Source organism: Capra hircus, chromosome 1 (genome assembly GCF_001704415.2).
Source record: "Capra hircus breed San Clemente chromosome 1, ASM170441v1, whole genome shotgun sequence".
In the NCBI taxonomy this organism is placed as follows: domain Eukaryota; kingdom Metazoa; phylum Chordata; class Mammalia; order Artiodactyla; family Bovidae; genus Capra; species Capra hircus.
Window position 1 is genome coordinate 147752588 of NC_030808.1, and position 21931 is coordinate 147774518.

The following is a 21931-nucleotide window of genomic DNA, read 5'->3' on the forward strand; positions in this document are numbered from 1 at the left end:
ATATAACAATTTGTATTCATGTATTTGTATCACATTTATAGAAACAATAATTGTCCCTACGTTTCTCAACTCTGTCTTCAATTCTAAAACCAGTTCTTAGAATTTGCTCAGGTGTTGGTGGCCACACCTCTGGAAAGAGTCTTTTGTTAACACCAAATGCATTTGACTTATTTCTTTGGAAAGCTTTATTTTGTCCCTGGAGAAATGCAGCCTGGTTAAATGTTTGAACAAATTGTTATTATTATTTTATTGAGCAATAAACGAAAGTGTGATTGAGTCACCAGTGACTCGGAGATATTGTTAAGCCTGGAATCACATGGTTGAATGACTAGCTGGCCCAGAACCTGGGTGATTCAAATGATCCAGAAGACAAATGAGCTAAGAGTGAGAATGTCACACCAATGCAAACCCAATTAATGTCAACAAATCCTGTTAAATTTATCGGTTGCCTGGCTTCTGAAAATGGTGGAACCAACCCTTTTCCTGTGCCTGCAGGGCAAATATATTAGATGGAAAACAGCATCATTTACCCATGGAGTTCAGCCAGGTAAACGTGGGGTTCAGTGCCAAGTCCTTGAGATGTTTATGTTGAGGGTCAGCCTAAAAGGAAAAACCACAGAGAGATGCTGGCCTTCCTTTAGGACATACAGTAGGTTCTTCCTAAGTAGTATCTTCTTAAAGTCACCTTACTGGATGGAAACAATATATCCAATTGTCATTCAGTTCATAAAATGCTGATTACGTACGAGGAAGAGGGACAAAAAGAAAAATTGAGATTTCTGCCTGCAAGTTCACAAAGACTCCCACTTTTTTGTTCTTTGTCTTAGCTTTTAAGTAAGGATGATTCATTTGTGCTGGTTCAACTTCAACCATATTCACATCAGATGTTCTGATGCCCACAATTTGCAACTCTGTGGAACAAAGCATATCTCACTGGCCCCAAAAGTCATCAAACCTACAATTTTGACTTCTGTTATGTGTGCTCACACCAACTGGATGAAGACAGCTAAACTCACCCAATGCTAACCACTCTTAAATGATCCATCATTGTGCTATTTGGCAATGGGATGGTGCCACTTCTGAGATAACTCATGCCACAAAGCTCAACAACACTCCCCTTGTTAAAGACGATGAACAGTAAAAGGACCACGTCACAGAGGGCTTTTGTGTGAACAGACTTATCCCCCTGGGGTAACAGAAGTGTAGCCTGGAGAATGGTTTGGCTGGATAAGGCCATTAAAAAAAAATCAAGCAGTCAAAAAGCATGGATATGGATTTTCAAAGAGGTCATTTTCCTAGTCATGTATGAGTCTGAATTCAAACCCTGAACGACAAGGATTTCACAGTGTTCTATCAAAAATCTACTGAAATCAATCTGAAGCACAACAAAACACTGAGGTGAAATGTTACCAGCCTCAGAAAGTGTCTCAAATATGTTTTTTTCTTATAAAGCAAATGTTATTTGTTGGTTAAGTTGCTAATGCAAGATGTAGCACTGTATGGCAGTGGGAAATAAAAAACAATTCTTACTCATTCATCGAGTCAATGCTTACGATGCATCTGGCATTGCTCAAGCCTCCTGGGATAGTATTTCTTTGTGTTCTTGCTTATTTTTGGTTTCCATTTTTAATAGTGACTAGGGCATGAAGAAAATCTGGGAGGGGAATGAGACAGAATTACAGAAAGAAATGGTGGAGCAGTCCATGTAAGAGAGGGCAAGCCCAGGAAAACGAAGAGACCTGAGTTACGGTAACTCCCAGCGTCCTTTTAGTTTCATATTTTTACTTAGCCCGGGGGAAGAATCAAAATTCTGAAAGATCGCTAATCATGGATCTTCAGTGATAACAAAACCTGACATGTGATTAATATTCTGAAGAAAACTAGGTTCTGGCCATTCTTAATATGTCTTGACAAGGGACTTCTGAAATGCAGAGTAGAGATCGTTAAGGAGTAGAGAAAAAGCAGGAATGGGCCTGAAAACATCGCTAGAACCAAGAAGCAGTGAGCATAGGGCAAGGGAGAAGGAGGGACAGGGAACAACTGGCGTGGCCTCCTAGAAGTTCCGGCGTGGAGTGAAAGAAGTAGAGGGAATATCTGTACATTAAACTGCCTGGAAACTTCCCCATTTTCTCCTAGTCTCTTGAGCCTTTCTTTTATAGCATTTTCTCTTTGCTGATTTAGATGTTTCCAAAAAAAAAGGAAAAACTGTCGAGTTTCAGTGCTGATTTTTCTCCAGACCATTTGCTCACTCTTGCTCCGGGCACCCTAATCCATAATGATTGTCAGCTGAGACAAAACTAGCTGCTTCACGACTTACCAATTTATGCAGTCTCCACGGCATCGATCCCAGCCGAATTGCAGATCAGCTTTTCCAGGGAGAGCCTCCTTCCCGAAGAAATGACTCTAGGCCGGTGCCCACCAATCAGAGAAACCCCGAAGAGCTCACCTGGGCGGGCAGGCAGGAGTCGAAAAGGAATGGCGGTCTCACAGCCCACGTGACACAGCGTAGGCAGGAGCTCCTAACCTGCTGCTCCCAGCTGGGAGACAGTCATTCTTCTCTGAACTAGGACTCACTTGGATCCTAGAAAATGGAGAAGAGGGATGGGAAATCAGTTTTCTGCCTTTTACCTGGTATCAACCACCACCATTTTGGCAGAGCCCGGCCCTGCTGGCTGTGTTGGGAGACAAGGTCTATTTCAGCCCTTTTATCAGACTTTCCAGCAGCCAGTGGACAGGGGAGTGCAATGTAAACTAGGGGAGGTCAGGGGGAGAGGGGTGCAGGGCTGTATCCAAGAGCTACAGGCATTGAAGGGATCAGAGCCCGGCTAAATAATGTGAAGCTTTCCTTCTACCATACATTTCTCCTTGGATCAGCCTTGGCAATTGCCCCCCAAGATAAGAGGGAGCCTAACTGGGGCCATTCTGCAAATTCATGAGCCTGGGGAGACACACAGCTGGGCATATGCATGATTATTACAGGAAGAGGAAAACATTGGAACTATTTAGCATCTCACGGTTGGCTGGGGCTATTGCTGAGACAGTGGTGGGGAAGAGACAAATGGGGTGGGGGAAATTTTCTAATCTTAATAAAATCTGTTTGCCTTTTCCAGTAAGTAGAAGATTGAGTGATTACACGTCTGGCCCTTTAATATCATCAACTGGAATGAGAGGGATCTAAAAGAAAATATTTAGAAAAAGAGAGTCTATATTATGCCTTGCCAGGGTTATGCCTTAATAGATTCTCTCCTTAGCAATAAGCCAATTCTATATATATAAACAATGTTTTCTCAGCAGGCAATAGCAAGTTAATAAGGTACCCTCAACACTCCTTAGAGCTCCAGGCTTTAAGAACCTACTTAAAGAGATACTGTAGCTTTCCTGGTGCTCGGCACACAATTCAGTGGGGGGAGTAAGTGGGTGTGCGTGATACAGTAAAGAGAAACTTCCCTTAACAAGTTTCCTCTTTTCTTTCCACTGTCCACTGACATGGGGAAACATGAGCAAAGCAATTATTCAGGCTTTACTGGCAAAAGGGAAAAGACCATACAAGCCATCAGAATGTATACTACAAAGGTTAATTCATTTTTTCCTTTCTAAATGCCTTTTTTTTCTCAATTTGGGGAGAAGTTTTAAGTTCTTTTTTAGACAGATGTGACTTCTGAGGCCAGCAGATAAGTCATCTGAATTTTAAAAACAGAAGTCATTATTAATTGACTTTAGTTATCACATTATTAAGTTTCTTCAAAGATCTGCTGACTTATTAAATTCCAGATTGGACTTAACTGCTGTCCTCTATCTTTCCGCTTCTCCATCAGCTACAAAACCTGATACTTGAGATTGATTCTATTTGGCTTTGCCTAAAGCTTCTGTGGCTCAGTGGTAAAGAGTTTGCCTGCAATGCAGGAAACACTGGTTCGATCCCTGGGTCAAGGAGATCCCCTGGAGAAGGGCCTGGCACCCCACTCCAGTATTCTTGCCTGGAGAATCCCACGGACAGAGGAGCCTGGTAGGCTACAGTCCGTGGGGTCGTGTACCACTGAAGTGACTGAACACGCATGCGCACACAAAGCTTCTTAGGCCAAAACTGGCCACTTATTTCTCTTTCTTCATCCTATTTAGTTTTAGTACTTCCTTGTCCGTCTGGTCAAGGCTATGGTTTTTCCTGTGGTCATGTATGGATGTGAGAGTTGGACTGTGAAGAAAGCTGAGCGCTGAAGAATTGATTCTTTTGAACTGTGGTGTTGGAGAAGACTCTTGAGAGTCCCTTGGACTGCAAGGAGATCCAACCAGTCCATTCTGAAGGAGATCAGCCCTGGGATTTCTTTGGAAGGAATGATGCTAAAGCTGAAACTCCAATACGTTGGCCACCTCATGCGAAGAGTTGGCTCATTGGGAAAGACTTTGATGCTGGGAGGGATTGAGGGCAGGAGGAGAAGGGGAGGACAGAGGAGGCGATGGCTGGATGGCATCACTGACTCGATGAACGTGAATCAGTGAACTCTGGGAGTTGGTTTTGGACAGGGAGGCCTGGCATACTGCGATTCTTGGGAGAGTCGGACACGACTGAGCGACTGAACTGAACTGAACTGAACTGGGAAAATGTAAACAGCATTTGCAAAACAGTATAAGGAAAACACAATCATTTTCCTGGCTTTATTAACTTGATATTTATACCAGCAACTTTGTACTTACACACAAATTAATAAAGTTGACAGCTTGCTTTTTTCATGTATTGACTGACATTGTCAGGGTGAAATTTAATGCCTTAAGGTCAGTATTTTGGAATTGAAAAACTATTATTTTGGACATTCTTTGTAATATTATATATAGTTCAAAGTCCAACACCTAAAAATCTATTTCTCTTTGAGAAATGTCATAAGTATCTTCAATTGTAAATTTAAACACATAAATCAGTATTACACTTTAAATCAGTTGCTCACTTGGATCTTTCAAGAATATTTTTAAAACCAGTATAGTATAGGAATACTTCCTATTGATCAAAAATAGAGAGATTCCACAATAGGTGTTAACCTACATCTTAACTCACCTTTCTTTATCTTATGAAACAAAAATATTTTGCAAAATAAGATTGCTATTTCCAAGCCCTCATAGATAAGCCATTAAAATCAAAATGACAATCTTATCAGCTTTAACTTTAATTGTCTTCATATAATCAGTGATTTAAATTGCTATATAAATTTACTTCTCAATATATTTTAAGTATTAAAAGATTGCTTTGATATCTAATAAGTATAAAATAGTTATATTAGCTTTAATTAAATTTTTTCTCTCTTTATAAGCAGTACTTTCTCTTTGTTTTTCATTTTATGTTATATGCACTGCCAACATTCCCAATATTTTTAGAGTCTCAACACCCTACTGTTAACATTTTGTTTGTTTGAAGAGAATTGAAACATATTTTAAAAATAGAGAGTTTGCATAGTTCCTTCAGAAAACTCAGTACACATCAATGTATCAGTTTCAGGATTGATTATCACCTATTTAGGGGCTGGATTACTCATAACCTAATTAGAATTTCTCATCTTTCTTTCAGATAACATTAAACAAATGTAAATCAGTTTTAATATCTTATAGATTTTAATAGGAAAATCATACTTGTATGATTATACTTCTAATAATTTGATTATTTTAAAGCCAGAGGGATTCTTTACCTCAAACATGATTTTGAGGACAAGAAAATCGATCTCCAGTATTTATAATTTATTATGTGGCAAACAAACAAAATGCAATATTGAATTAATTCACTGACACTATTCCTTGAGTAACAAAAACAACAACAAAACTGAAAAAGTTTCAATGTTTGTCATACTGTTATTTGTAAAGCCAGAAAAGTAAGCGCAACTAAAAAAGAGACAGACAAAACCCCTCACCTTAAATTTTACTTTCTACTCAAAGATACAGGTGCTCTGATTCTGAACCAAATCTGATCTCACTGATACCCAAAACTTGGAACATCAGTTTTATTTTTTATTACATTACATTTGACTGACACTTAAGTTATTATCAACCAGCCACAGGGACTAAAAGCAGATTCCCCCTTACCACTCAAAAGATAACATTCAGAGTGTTAACGTGCCAAGCAACCGTACTCAAATCATTCTGATTTTGATTCACTTCTTGACTTTACAAGTTCCATTTTGACCTTTTTCAGATGGACAGGGAACTGAGTGAGCAGTGTGATTTTTATTCATGTATCCATTTGGCCATTCTAAACCTTTCACTGAGTGCCTAACACATGAAGCATCATAAAATGGCATGACCACATAGAAAGCAAACATTGCCTTAGGCTGGATTAACAGAAATAACATGTCTGGAATGAGGTACCTGGCTCAGCTACCACCAGAGCATCCTTTTCAGCCATCCTCTAATAAGGATGCACCTGGGCTGTTCTAAGAGGCAAGTAACCAGAACTTGTGGGCCTGCAACGTCCAGATAAACTAGAAATGTGTAATCCAGAGAGGAGGTACTTTGGTTGTGACAAACTCTGTCTTGGAATTCCTCACTGCATCATTTAACTTCCCTTATTTTTCTGTAAGTATTTTTTCTCAGACTTATTCGTGCTTTCTTACTTGTCAAGCATATATAGCTATGTTCATTTTATTCCCCTCAGTGGGTACACAAAACTGTAGTATCTGCTAACAAGTCCTCCATGTTGAACCCTTTCAAGGCTTTATTTACCAGTGGGAAGAAGTACTTTCTGCTCATTCGCCTTTTAACATTTATCTTTCCTTCTTAACTATCTATCAAGCAAGAACATCTGAGCTGTCCCAAGCCCTGGAACTGGGTAAGAATTCCTGTATTTATTTAAAATATCTGCTTAAGTTTGGCTTCATTCATTTCAATACTCAACAAACCAATAGCAATTTCTTACTGCTTGTTATACATCTGTGTGCATCCTTAGTCACTCAGTCGAGTCTGACTCTTTACAATCCCCTGGACTGGAGCCAGCCAGGCTTCCCTGTCCATGGAATTTTCCAGGCAAGAACACTGGAGTGGGTTGCCATTCCTTCTCCAGGGGATCTTCCAGACCCAGGGATTGAACCTGTGTCTCCTCCATTGCAGACAGATTCTTTATTACTGAGCCACCTAGTTATTATTATATGTTTAATCAAAAATAAAAATAAATATGATCACAGTCTGATGTTTATATAGTAGAGAATAAACTGAACTTTAAATTTATCACTGAGGTGGATTGTCCAGAAATAGTTTTACCATCTATCTCCATGGTTAAGCTCCTTAACTGCTCATAAAATTTGCAAGCTTTCCTCACAGCATTAGGATAAGAAGGTTCAGATTCTAATTCACCCCAAATAGCTTGGTTTTACCTCAGTAAGTTTGCCTTGACTTTAATTAACAAGCATGTGAATGTCTTTCAATTCCTAAGTCTCTCCAAGACCAAACCAAAAAGGAAGAGAGAGAAGATAAAAATTCATTTCTTTTTGCCTTCTCCTAACCAAAAATGGCTTATGAAGTTCATAATCTATGAAAGACAGAAAAGGCAGATTCACAGAGATAACATCTCACAGGCTGACTTTGTAATGTGCTTCACTCAGCAGCGCCCAGGCCCAGGTGAAAATTCTCTAGCATCTTCTTAATAAAGTTCCATATTGGTAAAGTTTCATGTAACAAGTCATGTTTATTATGTCAGCAGATTTTTTTAAAGCTAAGCTAAATCCATAGCATCATGCATGATTTACAATAAAACCTTAATGAAACGCTCAGAACTGTTTAAAAAGCTGCAGTAGGTTTTTAAGGAAATTGGTTGTCTGTATTTACTCTTTGAATTAAGTGTTAAAGGAAAACAGAATAATAATGTATAAAACCCGGGTTTCCTGTAACAACAATAATTATGATAACTAACATCTGTATATGGCTTTACAGTTTGTAAAGTGCTTTCTCATACATTACCTCATTTAGTAGAGTGGAAATGTTTAATGATCTAAGTCTTAAACTGCATTTCATTAATAGCATACATATAATATTAATAAGCACATACATATAATATATAATATTAATAAGTGTATATATAATATAATATTAATAAGCACACACAGAAGAAACTATCTTCAGAATCACTCTGCACTAAAGCCTAAACAAAAGGGTGATAGGGAGCTGTTGAAATCCAATATCAACCCCATAAATCAAATAAATGTCAAATAAAATCTGTCAAACACTTCATAATGTTCTGGGCATGTCATCAAACTCAAGGAGAATCCTGCTGTGTCACTTCAGAATGATAAAGAGATCTAAAGTGTGAAAGCATGCTGTTAGAAGTTTCATTAAAGCCTTATTTACTAGTTCCGAACGAATTTACATTGATCTTTTAAACTATTGCTAACCACAAATGCATTAAACCTAAACAGTCTTCATTCACTGAGAAATAAATGTGTCAGCAGAATCATGACTTTTGTCCAATGCTGTTCCGGCATTTAATTCACAAAGGCTCAGTGTTAAGCTTTTTATTGCTTGTTGTGCTAAAGCCTGTTGGTTTAATTGCAAATATATTTCCTTCCTGCATCATTATCAAAATTGTTATCTTAAGGAAATATTGTTTTTAAATAATCTGCTGGAAAACCAGAGCCGTACACGGGCTTATTCAGAATAATTGTTTCCTGCTACAGATGAGTTAGCAATTAAGTGGTAACGTTGCTTAAACAATTTTAAAAGGAGGGGAGGATAAAAGGAATCAGACTGTGCTGATCCAAGTTAGGAGAAGCTTCTGGAGTCTTTGTGGAGTCAACATGCGGCTCATGGCTGATTGAATCAATACGTCCCTATTTACATTTTTAAAGAAGTTGGTTAATGGTTCCAGGGCCTAATCTAATAAATAAATAATTGCAATGTAGATTGTAATTTTGTGAGATATGAATTAATTCAAAAGTGACCTTAGTCTTTCCATCCTTGAAATGGAGACAAATGTTCTGGATTTGACTTTGACCTTTCAATATATTAATCTGAGGAAAGGACTTGCATCCAGGTTTTAAATTAAAGGATGCCAATAACACTATTATGGGCGCACACATACTAAAGAAGGGCTTCCCTGGTGGCTCAGATGGTAAAGAATCTGCCTGCAATGCAGGAGACTGGAGTTCAGTCCTGAGTCAGGAGGGAAATGGCTACCCACTCCAGTATTCTTGCCTGAAGAATTCCATGGACAGAGGAGCCTGGCAGGCTACAGTCCACAGGGTCTCAAAGAGTCGGACACGACCGACTGACTAACACACACCACTAAAGAAAAGTATAGAGATAGAGACATTATAATAAATAAGGAAAGAAAAGTGGTATGTGACTCCAGATCCTCTAAGATTTACATGCATTTTTTTTAACATTAATATCCACAGCAGTTTTACTCATAACAGCCATAAGCTGGAAACGGCCCCAATACAGCTTTTTTTTTTTTTTCAAATCATTTTACTTTATTTTACTTTGCATGCATTTTTTTAAAAACTGCTTTTCTATAGTTAAATGCAACCGGCATGGCATGTTCATTTCAGCAGGTGAAAATGTATTGACAGCATTCCAATTCTTCATCAGTTAAACCCACACCATATAGACTGCATGCTATTGTCCATTAAATGAGACTTACAAAAAAAAAAAAATGCTCTCTGGAAGATGAATCCTTCATTTCAGTAGTATTTAAATTAAAAAAAAAAAAAAACAAGAGATTTACTGAGGAGATGATTATGGAAAATACTTTGAGGGGCGTTCATTATTTCTGAGATTGGTTCTATTTCTCACAATAGAGAAAGACACAATTCCTAGAAACTAAACCACTATAAATCAAGCTTCCAATGGGAAGCAACCAAAATAACTCAAATTTGCAGTTAAAAAAATTCCCAGCAACTGACTGGTGGTTACTGTTCTGTTTCAAAGAAGTGGGCAACCCTCCATGTACCTGTTACAACACGGAATTAACCAGTTTATTTTAGAAGGAAACAGTAAGAAAATGATTGACAGGGTGGGACCAGAAATGGGCGGATCCCTGAAGTGGACCAATGAGCAATTATCCATGTCCTGCGTGGCTAGGACTGGGGAATGACAGGAAGACATCAGTGAAGAATTTAAAATAGTGAACACTCACAACCTACCTTAATTCACCCTGTCCTCTGCCCACCATAGGGTATCGGGAACATAGGCAAGGGATAGCCATTCCCTAGATACAGATGGTACCCACACCCAACTTCAATAATTTGTCTACATCCCAGCAGCCAGAGACCAACGGACTTGTCTGGTTATTTTCTAGTTTCCCCTTCGAAGCCCAAAGAGTAAAAGGGCTCCTGTAGGGTGATGGAATGGGTAGCAGCTATTAAGTAGTTAGAAAATGGGTGATACGGGAAACAGATTTCCATTTTCTGAAGTCAGCTGAGCTTCTGAAACCTGGCTTCCAAAGAACGGAGGTGGTTACCTTGACAACGCTGTGATGGGCATCCTCCCAGTCTCTGCCAGCGTGTATCTTTCAACGTGCTCTGTCATCGCCACAACCTGCTGCCGCTGTCACCCTCCTCCTCTCCCGGGTCTCACATGATTATAAATATTGCAGTTCTTGTATGCCCTTCCACCGGCTTCAGAACGCCTCTCCTTGTTTCCTCACCTCCCCACACCTCCCATCACTTTGTTTTTGACCTAACAGTACCTGTGGTTTTCCCGTAGCTTCCACCATCCATTTAGGTACTCCAAAGGGTTGGATTATTGTCTTAAATGCCTTCTTGAAATCAAGACCCAATTCCTTTCTGAGGTCAAAGCTCAGCTTTTCTCTTGCCCACAGTCACCTGCAGTTCAGCAATCTTCTGTCATCCATAAAACATCCTGCGTGCACTAAAGTGTACTTCAAGGTAATAACCCTGTGCTTCTCCCAAGCCGAAGAGATGCTCAATAAGGATTTACCTTCAACTCATCTGGTCTTATCTTAGCCTTCACTGGGTGCCAAGTATATGCACTTCTTGAGTTTTCATTTTGTGAAAATCTAGATGAACAATGTCAGTATCATCAGCTAGCTAATTCTCCCTTAAGAAAAACCATTTAATAAAAATTTAGGACCTTCTGGGGATGACAGGTGAGGAAATGTATCTGGGTACTTTCAAAGGATTAATTACAGAAAACCTGAGACACACTATACCTTCTTCTTATGAATGCCAGCGTGGACATTTACATTCGAGTTCCTGCCTGGTTGTGGACATGGATGTCTCAAACTGATAACGGGCAGAGAAAATCAGACTGGAAAATATTTTTGCCCACAGAAGCTAGTTTGTATCTTAAACTGATCTGGATCCAGTACATAAAAATCCCATGATCTGCCAACAGAGATGAGGTTGCGGTAGCTTGTGGAGCAGGCGGTGAATCAGAATAACTCTTTCCATACGACAGACGTTTTCCCAAGACTTGAGGACCCCAGCCTGCTTCTCTCAAACATATAACCTGTGCAACACCCAAGGAGATTTGAATGGTCCACCTTTAATCGATAAACTTTTTGAAAGTCAAGAAAATTTTGATAAATTAATCAATTTTTAGTCATGGTGTTTCAGTTTTTCAACATGCTGTTGTGAATCCTCTTTGTGTCTTTATTCCAATCACATCCTTATCCACTTCCACTGACTATACCTCTTTACTTTTCCTAGTGATGAAACAGGATTGGTCCCTTTGCGTACCTGGCATCTGAAAGATACCTGAGATCTGATGAGCATCCATCAGAGGCATTAAATATTAACCTCACTCTCACTTATGAGTCATGGGCCATAGGCTTGTGAACCAAACCAACTGTTGATCCATAAATGGTGTCCTCATCCTGAAGATTCTGCAATGAGGGCAAGCACCTTCCAATATTTACAAGTCTGTAATATAAAACACATAATGTTTTATGTCTTGGTCAACATGTCTAATATGTATACTCAGTAGAAGTTCCATTTTATGAGCTCAAAATGCTTCAACTCACGGGCTTTTTATTCCTATCTAGAATATAGGTATTATATATTTCCAGATATAATGTTATCCAGCCTCTTCAGCTGTTACTACTAATGATTTCAGAAATACTCAGGCAATAGGGTAGAACAGATTCCTTTAGAATGAAACAAAAAAAAAATTAATAAAAGCAATAGTAAGACAAAAATGATACATTGTCAGAGCTTCATCTGAGGAGCTTATATAAAGAATAAGCCATTTATTAATAAGTATAATAATACTCATTATTTATGCATTCGATCATTCCCATCTCCAACTCATTGTTCTTTTTTCTTCAATATTTTATTTCTATATGATGCCCTTTGACCCCTCAGTAGGTTTCATTGGGAAGGCAGGCTTTTTGATAAAACAAGGTCAATAAAGGTATCATTTTCAACTATGCTATCCTTTTCACAGATCCAAGTTGAAATGAAATCAATTATGAGAACAAATAGCACTGTTTTATTACTAATGAATGAATTTAGCATTGTTTCCCATATTCCCACCACTTAAAATGGAAGAAATAGAGTAAATGTGGTCCGGAGAAAGCTCAAATAGTCCAGGCTAATGGTGGAAATACTTAAGCATCATCCGTATACAGCTAATATAAACCAAAGTGGTTTATTACCACTGTTTTGTGATTTATGACTCACATTATGACTTTATTTTGAAATGGTGGCATGAAATATTAATGTGTGGTGAAAGAACACGCAGCAAGGAGGAGGGATCATGTTCTCTCAGATGGAAGGCTGTTCGCTGATTTATTCCTTGTAATACCCTGAACTCAAGTCTTAGTATCCTCTTTGCTTTCTTATTGTAATCAGTCCCTCACATTCAAACTTTTCAAGGTGAGGCAGCCCCACTTTTGTTCTTAGATTAGAGGTTGTGTACTGTTAATTTTTAAAAGGATGGAGTAGTTTATAACAAACATGAATAATTTATAGCAAATGTTCTCAGCATTGATTAGTGTTCTTCTGAAATAGACTATCTTCTTGATATGCATCACTCTTTTAATGCCTTATGAAAAGTCAGAAGACCTGTTACTGCACTGCTTAATGGACAAATCAACTTTAATTTTAGTCATATATAATATGAAAGATAAGTACCTATGTTTTTCCCTGTTTGGGATTTGCCAGGCATTAACACTGAATTAGCTCAAAGCAGTCCACAGGAGTTAACAATGGGACACAATTGCTCTCCCTTGGAATCTGCATCAGACTCGCCTCTACAAATTTGGGGGCTGATGGTTTCTGAAATCTTTCACTTTGTTGCATTGTAGGTCATTCTGCACGTCACTTTGCAAAGCTCCAACCTGGGGACTTAAATAACAGATTCCACAACATCCTTTCTGCACTGTAAATGTATTTATATGGTTTCATTTTAATTTGATCAACTGTATCTGATGCATAAAAAATAGTATCTTTTTGAATCATCATGAAAGTTAATATGGTTTGATTTTTCTCATACTGAATTCACCAAGTCTAATTTTATCCTGCTGTTATATAATATATATTTAAATGTCAATTGATGCAAGTAAAGGAGGAGAAGGGGAGAACAGAAGATGAGATGCTTGGATGGCATCTCCAACTCAATGACATGATTTTGAGCAAACTCCGGGAAATAGTGAAGGACAAGAAAGCCTGGCAAGCTGCAGTCCATGGCATCAAGAGTTGGACATAACTTAGTGAATGAACAACAAAGGAGATAACATAAAATGATAATAGCTAACACTGTTCTTTTTATGCAAATGACTGTCCAAGAATTTTATATATAATAACTGACTTTATTATCTCAGTAACCTGTAAAATTGTAAAACTGGGGCTTCCCAGGTTGCTCAGTGGTAAAGAATCCACCTTCCAATGCTGGAGACACAGTCTGATCCCTGGCTCAGGAATATTCCCTGGAGAAGGAAATGGCAACCCACTCCAGAATTCTTGCCTGGAAAATCCCATGGACAGAGGAGCCTGGTGTGCTGCTGTCCATGGAGTCGCAAAGAGTCGGACATAACTTAGTGACTGAACAACAAACAACAAATTGATATAAAAGCACCAGTTCTGAAGACTTGACATTTTTTTCTTAAATGGCCCTTTATCCCAGATAGCAATTGGTCTAGTAACCAACTTGTGGATATAAAGGCCCATTTGCAAATTAGCCCTCAGCTTTATATGTGCCTTAAACATATAACTGAGCGACTTTTACTTAAGCTGTTTAATCATCCCTCCCCCCTTGTTCATGCCATTCAGATTTATACTGAAACTCACTCTGTTAAATTCACATGCATTCATAACTTCAACAGCCATTGAGAAAACCATATAAGAGACACCGAGACTTCAGAGTGATGTCTTATAGGAACACATCTCCACTCAGGGAAAATCCCTTCTGGGAAGATGTCTTGGCCTCATCTCTATGGCTCAGTTGGTAAATGTGTGACCATTCATATTCCGTGTTTGTAAATTCTTAGTCCCATCCCAGCAAGATAAGGGCTTGAGAGAAGAACAAATAGGAGAAAAAGTAAAGAGAGAAGAATTCATATGATTTCAGTAGATAAGACAGATGGAAACCAAGAGAGAGAAGAAATGAAGGAAAAAGAGTCAGAGGGAATATTTCTTCCAGTGACAAAGTAAATCAGCTGTAGACATTTCTGCAGGGAATAACTGGTAGAAATGGGATGCAAATTGAGTCAGGCTTGTTTATTGTTTTGTGCATCCAATTATAGAAGGTAGCATGAATAGCAAAGTGTTGTGCCACGAATACTGAATCCCTCCAAATGTAAAAGGGCAATTCTGCAGAACTGAAGCATCGCTGTAGCCTTCTTATACTGTTATTATTGTTATTATGAAATAGCACATCACATGCCAAGGGCTGTTCAAGTTTGTAACTTACTTACCCTAAGACAAGGGTGAGAGTTTCTCCCCCTGACTTCCCCAGAAGTGGATGGAAATATAACCCTTTTGCCACCTGAGACGCTATTCTCTAAGGTATGATTTTTAAAATTGCCTCTATCTCTTCAGATGGATGCATGAGGAGAAATGTCCTGCTTAGAGCATTTTTTTAAATGCTGCTTAATTTTTTAATTTATATTTACCATCTTTTTCTTTGGGCCCTTTTGTGTCATAAGAATCATGGCCACTTTTTTAACATCTGCTACCGATTTTCTTTCATCTTCCTTTCCTAGTTTTAATTCTTCCCTGAGAGCAGATCACATCATGTATGAATGTGAGAGCTAGACTATAAAGAAAGCTGAGTGCCGAAGAATTGATGCTTTTGAACTGTGGTATTGGAGAAGACTCTTGAGAGTCCCTTGGACTGCAAGGAGATCCAACCAGTCCATTCTAAAGGAAATCAGTCCTGAATATTCATTGGAAGGACTGATGTTGAAGCTGAAACTCCAATACTTTGGCCACCTGATGTGAAGAACTGACTTATTTGAAAAGACCCTGATGCTGGGAAAGATTGAAGGTGGGAAGAGAAGGGGATGACAGAGGATGAGATGGTTGGATGGCATCACTGACTCAATGGACTTAAGTTTGAGTAAACTCCAGGAGTTGGTGATGGACTGGGAGGACTAGCGTGCTGCGGTCCATGAGGTTGCAAAGAGTCGGACACAACTGAGCGACTGAACTGAACTGAGAGCAGATCAAAACCCCAGTCTTCAGTCTAGGCTTCCCACAGCTCCCTCCCACCCCACACCACCACACACCTTGCACCCCCGCAATGACCCAATGGCCTGAATGAGAAAAAGTGTCGTGGAAACGAGATTTATGTAAATAACTACTAACCTATGTGTCATAAAGGGCTTCCCAGGTAGCGTTAGTGGTAAAGAATCTGCCTGCCAATGAGGAGACTCAGTAGACACTCAGAGACTCAGGATTCGATCCCTGGATTGGGAAGATCCCCTGGAGAAGGGAATGGCAACCCACTCCAGTATTCTTGCCTGGAAAATTCCATAGACAGAGGAGCCTGGTGGGCTACAGTCCATGAAGTCACAAACAGTCAGACATGACTAAGCAACTGAGTACACAGGCTCTGTGAGGGAATGTTCTAAAGCCAAAAAGACCACCTCATACGGACCACCACAGCAATTAAGAGGAACATTCATTTTAAACACAATCACTCATGTATCATCTCAAACATCAATCCCCCGAGATGTTTCAAAGTGTCTGGGTCTAGTTTTATTGACCAGTTGGCCAGTAGACTGTTAGGTAAAACATGTTGTCCATGAATTACTTCCACATATTAAAGGGAAGAAGTTGGCAAATACATACAACATACTTGACTTATTAAGGGTATTTTTAGACTATCATTTGGGGGATTATTAAAAATAAAAATGGACTTGTACAGAAGGGAAATATTCTCTAGGGTACTTGGAATATTAGGCATTCTAGACACAGGGGAAAAAAATGTGATTTCCAGTTTCAACAAAAATTTTCTTACCTAAATAGTAAGCTGGAGAAGAAAAGTAAAGAAGTTTACTTCATAACTCAGATCATTTTCCTCACTCAATGATAAAACAAGACCAAAACCAAAACCCCATCAGTTGTTAGACTTCACAGGAAGATAAAGAAATGTCATCCTCACTTTCAAATTTCTTTGAGAGGTAGCTGGGTCTTATCTTCCCTCTAGATTTTTCATTAAAAGAAAATTGTTTCATTCTGTGAGTAAAAAGTACATTTCCATTTTTTCTGTGGCTTATTCAACAAATATTTTTGGAAGTCCTTCTATGGACCAGACACTGAGTCAAGCCCCGAAGATCCAGCAGGAAACATGAGACAATCCCTGATCTCATGAAATTTACAAACTAACAAGGGAGGAAGAACATTTTAAAAATTATTTGTCATCTATTTAAGTTTTATGCATTTTTGTATGTGTGATGTATTTCTTATTTTTAAATGAAGAAAATAAGTTAGCCACCAAGTAAACAAAGAGTTTTCTAAAAATTGCCGTAGTGAGAACACAAATTCAGAAGGCTACAGGAGGGATTTCCCTGGTGGTCCAGTGTCTTAGACTCCATGCTCCCAATGCAGGGGGCCTAGGTTCCATCCCTAGTCAAGGAACTATTAGGTTGATGTAAAAGTAATTGCAGTTTTGCTTTATTGAACGTTACCTTTTGATATTGAAATGCGTTTTTAAATAAATGTAGTTTTATTATACATCATTTTAATGCACCTTTCTCTCTCTCTCTCTCTCTTTTTTTTTTTTTTTTTTTTTTACTTTTTTTGCTAAGGACTTATGACTTGCTGTGCATTTAATGTTTATTTTAGACTAGGGACAAAATATTGTCTATGTTAGACAAAAAGCAAATTCGAGCAATTTTCTTATTTGAGTTTAAAATTGGCCATAAAGCAGAGGAGACAACTCGCAACATCAACAACACATTTGGCCCAGGAACTGCCAAGGCACATACATGGTGCTTCAAGAAGTTTTGCGAAGATGAGAGCCTTGAAGATGAGGAGCTCAGTGGCCAGCCATCAGAAGTTGACAACGACCAACTGAGAACCATCCTCGAAACTGATCCTCTTACAACTACACGAGAAGTTGCCGAAGAACTCAACTTTTGACCATTCTACGGTCGTTTGTCAATTGAAGCAAACTGGGAAGATAAAAGAGCTTGGAAGTGGGTGCCTCGTGAGCTGATGGAAAAATCAAAACAATCATCGTTTTGAAGTGTTGTCTTCTCTCATTCTACAAAGCAACAATAAACCATTTCTCGATCAGATTGTAATGTGTGATGAAAAGTGGGTTTTGTATCACAACCAGTGACAACTAGTTTTTTTTTGTATCTCGACCAGTGGTTGGACCAGGAAGAAGCTCCAAGGCACTTCCCAAAGCCAAATTTGCACCAACAAAAAGGTCTTGCTCACTGTTTGGCAGTCTGCTGCAAGTTTGACCCACTACAGCTTTCTGAATTCCAGGAAAACCATTATATCTGAGAAGTATGCTCAGCAAATCAATGAGATGCATTGAAAACTGCAACACCCACAGCTGGCTTTGGTCAACAGAAAGGGCCAAATTCTTCTCCACATCAATGCCCAACCAGATGTCACACAACCAACACTTCAAAAGTTGAATGAATTAGACTGTGACGTTTTGCCTCATCTGCCATATTCACCGTTCACCGACTACCACTTCTTCAAGTAACTCAGTAACTTTTGGCAGGGGAAATGCTTCCACAACCAGCAGGAGGCAGAAAATGCTTTCCAAGAGTTCATCAAATCCCAAGGCATGTATTTTTACACTTCAGAAATAAACAAGCTTATTTCTCATTGGCAAAAAAAAAAAAAAGTGTTGATTGTAATGGCTCCTATTTTGATTAATAAAGATGGCTTTGAGCCTAGTTATAATGATTTAAAATTCACGATCCAAAATGGCAATTACATTTGCACCAATCTAATAGATCTCACATGTTGTAACTAAGACCCAGTGCAGCCAAATAAATAAATAAATATCAAAAAGAGGGAAAGAGAGAAAGACTACAGGAGCTACACTACATAATTAGGCCACACAAATAAGCTCAGAGAACAGTTTGGGCACGCACCTGCTTCTCCCAGGCGGCCTGTGTAGACATTTTTTCTGGTTGCTCAGTTGCTCCTTCACCATCTCCTGGAGTTTGCTCAAACTCAAGTCCATTAAGTCCATGATGCCATCCACCCATCTCATCCTCTGTGGTCCCCTTTTCCTCCTGCCCTCAATCTTTCTAAGCATCAGGGTCTTTTCCAACATGTAGGCTCTTTGCATCAGGTGGCCAAAGTATCGGAGCTTCAGTTTCAGCATCAGTCCTTCCAAGGAATAATCAGGGTTGATTTCCTTTAGGACCGACTGGTTTGATCTCCTTGCAGTCCAAGGGACTCTCAAGAGTCTTCTCTCACACCACAGTTCAAAAGCAAAAGTTCTTCAGTGCTCAGCCTTCTTTATGGTCCGGTTCTCACACCCGTACATGACTACTAGACTATAGACATTTTAACAGTAGTCTTTTCATAACAATAGCTCTCCTAGTTTTGTCTAACCTAAGGAGTGATTTTATGGTAGAAATCTCAGACCCAGAAGAGGAACAGTGGCAAAACCACAGGGGACATCGTTTTTGAAAGGCAGAGTTTTCAGAATTGATGCTCTTTTGTAAATAACCAGATATTTTCCCCAATATAATAATCCAATGCCTCAATCTACCTCTTGCTAAAACCACCATCATCATCACCAAAGCTTGAGTATATGAAACAATTTAGGACTTACTTTCAAAATCTTTCCCAGTATAGAAGAATTCAAAAAGAATGCATAAAATGCCACACAAGCCAAAAAAATTCCAAAGGAACTGGCACTACAGTTTTCAAAAGCATGGGGAACTGAGTTTTTTAAATGTCAGCCAAAGCAAAGTAGCTCATCAGGAATTCAAGAAAACAGAAAGACAAAATCATCATCATTGACATCTCACATGACTATTGGGAGGAAAAAAAGCAAGAAAGTTATATTTATGGCCTTTAAAATGCCATTATTTGGACAAGAGCATTAACAGAAAAACACTGTTTATTCCAGGGAACTGTAAATATCAAACCTAAAGCCCAAGATCTTCTTAGAATCCAGGAATGTTCGCCATTGACTGGTGTTGCCTGGTTAAGGGGGCTTCTGTGGCTGTGAAAGACTCTCTGATATATATTGCTTCTTTCCTTTTCTCCCCCTGGCTATTCTGCATCTTTGTAAATTCTTTCTAACACTCTCTTCTCACTACTATTCAATTAGCTTTCAAATGAGTGAAGAGAATCCATGCACCACTTTACCAAGTATCATCACAAGAATTCACAACCAGCTGCTTTAAAGTAATTGGCATCATAATGTGCAGAAAAATTACTTTTCTAATGGTTGCCTAAAAGATTTATATCCCTAAAATGTAATTAAAAAGTAGATTTAGAAATATGCTCAGCGACCAAAAAGATTAAATATTAATGTGTAGTGTAATTAATAAATTATACATCTCTTGATTACTAATGGCTTATTGACTGTAAAAGCATAACATTATGGAATATTAGGGCAAACAAAGGCTTTTGGGGAATATTGTTCAGCTTCAAAGATGAAGCTGTTGCTCTTGAATTTTCAAAAGAAATCCTAATTTTGCAGATAAGATCAAAACTTGTCCAAATGTTCCCATTATCAGTCTTCATTCATTCTATATGTTACAAAGTCTGCTGTTCGCTATAAAATGAAAACTTTATAGCTTCTTGAATCATTTTTTATTGCATTAAAACAATTTCTATTGCTTATCCTCTGGCTTCTCAGTTGAAATTTCAAATCTAGGAGGATTTCAGATCTCTTGTATGAAAATAAAAGGTCTAATGTCATTGCAAATGACACTAGGGGAGAGAAACATCTGAAATGAGGTGAGCGTGTGATGGACAATACTTGCAGGGCATTTCAAACTGAAGAGCAAGATGAAACTATGAACAGAAATAGTGGGCTTTCTAATGACTTCAACAGACAACTCTGAGCTCCAACAGAAAGTTCCAGAAAAACCTCCCAGCTGGCTCTCTGCTTGGCCTTGGCATTATAAACACTGTTTTTTTATTTCAACATTGGAGTCTTTAATTTCACTGTGTCCAAAATGTTAGGGGGAAGGAGGAGGGCCTTCATCACTAGGAGGGTGGCCACCATCAATATGGAAAATGGTGAGGATAAGAGTGGTGACAATAGGCTCTAGAGCAGACCTTCCTCTCAAGTCCAAGCGGATTAAGTTGCAAAGCATTTCACACTAGAGGCAAATCAGCGCCACTTCTAGATGGAGCAGATGGTTTTTCTCCAGGGACAACTCGGAGAAGACAAGTAAACCACAGCTCTGAAGAAGAAATAAAATCAAAGAGGAAAAAGTAAACACGCAATACTTTCCCAAGTTCTGCTAGAAATTCAGGCATTTAACAGAACCATCACTCTAGTCATTTCGCATGAATTTAGTTAATAAATTCCAGTTTGTAGAATTCTCCTTGCCTGCTTATGAAAGATGTCACATATATATAAGTGTCACTTATATATATGTCACTTATATATTCCTACAGAGTGAATTTTACATGTCACTCTGTAAAACTTCTTGGTTGAATTTTTTTTTATTTCTATGTAAGTCCAAAGATGTTTCATTTGTTGACCAAAAAAAAGAGAGAGACTGACATTTTGAGAGTGTGATATTACTTCCCTTGTTGAATAGAGTTCATCTCAGTTTACCCTATCATTTTATTGTATCTCTTCTCTCTCTATCAGTTCAGTAGATGACATAGCAAAATGCTCAGAAAATACAGACAAATTAACATGGGCTCAAAACTCCAAAATACAAATTTACCAGCTTAGCTCTAATAGAAATTCAATAGCTGGGAATTATTTTTTTAAGTTACAAATAGTAACACAATTTAAAAAAAGCCTAATGATAATACATTTCTTCAAGCTGACAATGTTGTCACCAGACACTTATATATATAGCAAAAAATTGTCTTCATTGTTTAATGGTGATCAGTGGCTTCGAAACTTAATAAAATGTCTGATTTCATAGAGGTGGAAATCAAGCTCTTGTGGGATTAAGTGACTTAGTTTAGGTTCCACAGTCATTTGCTAAAACAAACATATTACCTAAATGGTATTGAGTTTAATGCTATTATTTTATTTTGTACAACTGCGCTTGTCATGGCAGAAGAGCTCTTGATCAAGATCTAGACAATTGTTCCACCTACTACTAACAATAGTGCTAAACCCACATGGCAGGGTAGATTCTGTCATGTTCCCTGTATTTTGGGGATAATTGTATTATCCCAGGATAGCAGAGGAATACTGTGTTCAATTTTGCTTCAGAAAGTATTCTTCAAAATGACAGCTGTAAAGAAAGTAAAATAAATAGAAGAGCACATGTTATAATTTTAAATAAAAAAAGACAAAGACTAGTGTCCACATTGAGTAAATTACATGCACATGTAAGGTCTGGAGAAAACCATGACCAGATTTGCTCAGAGTA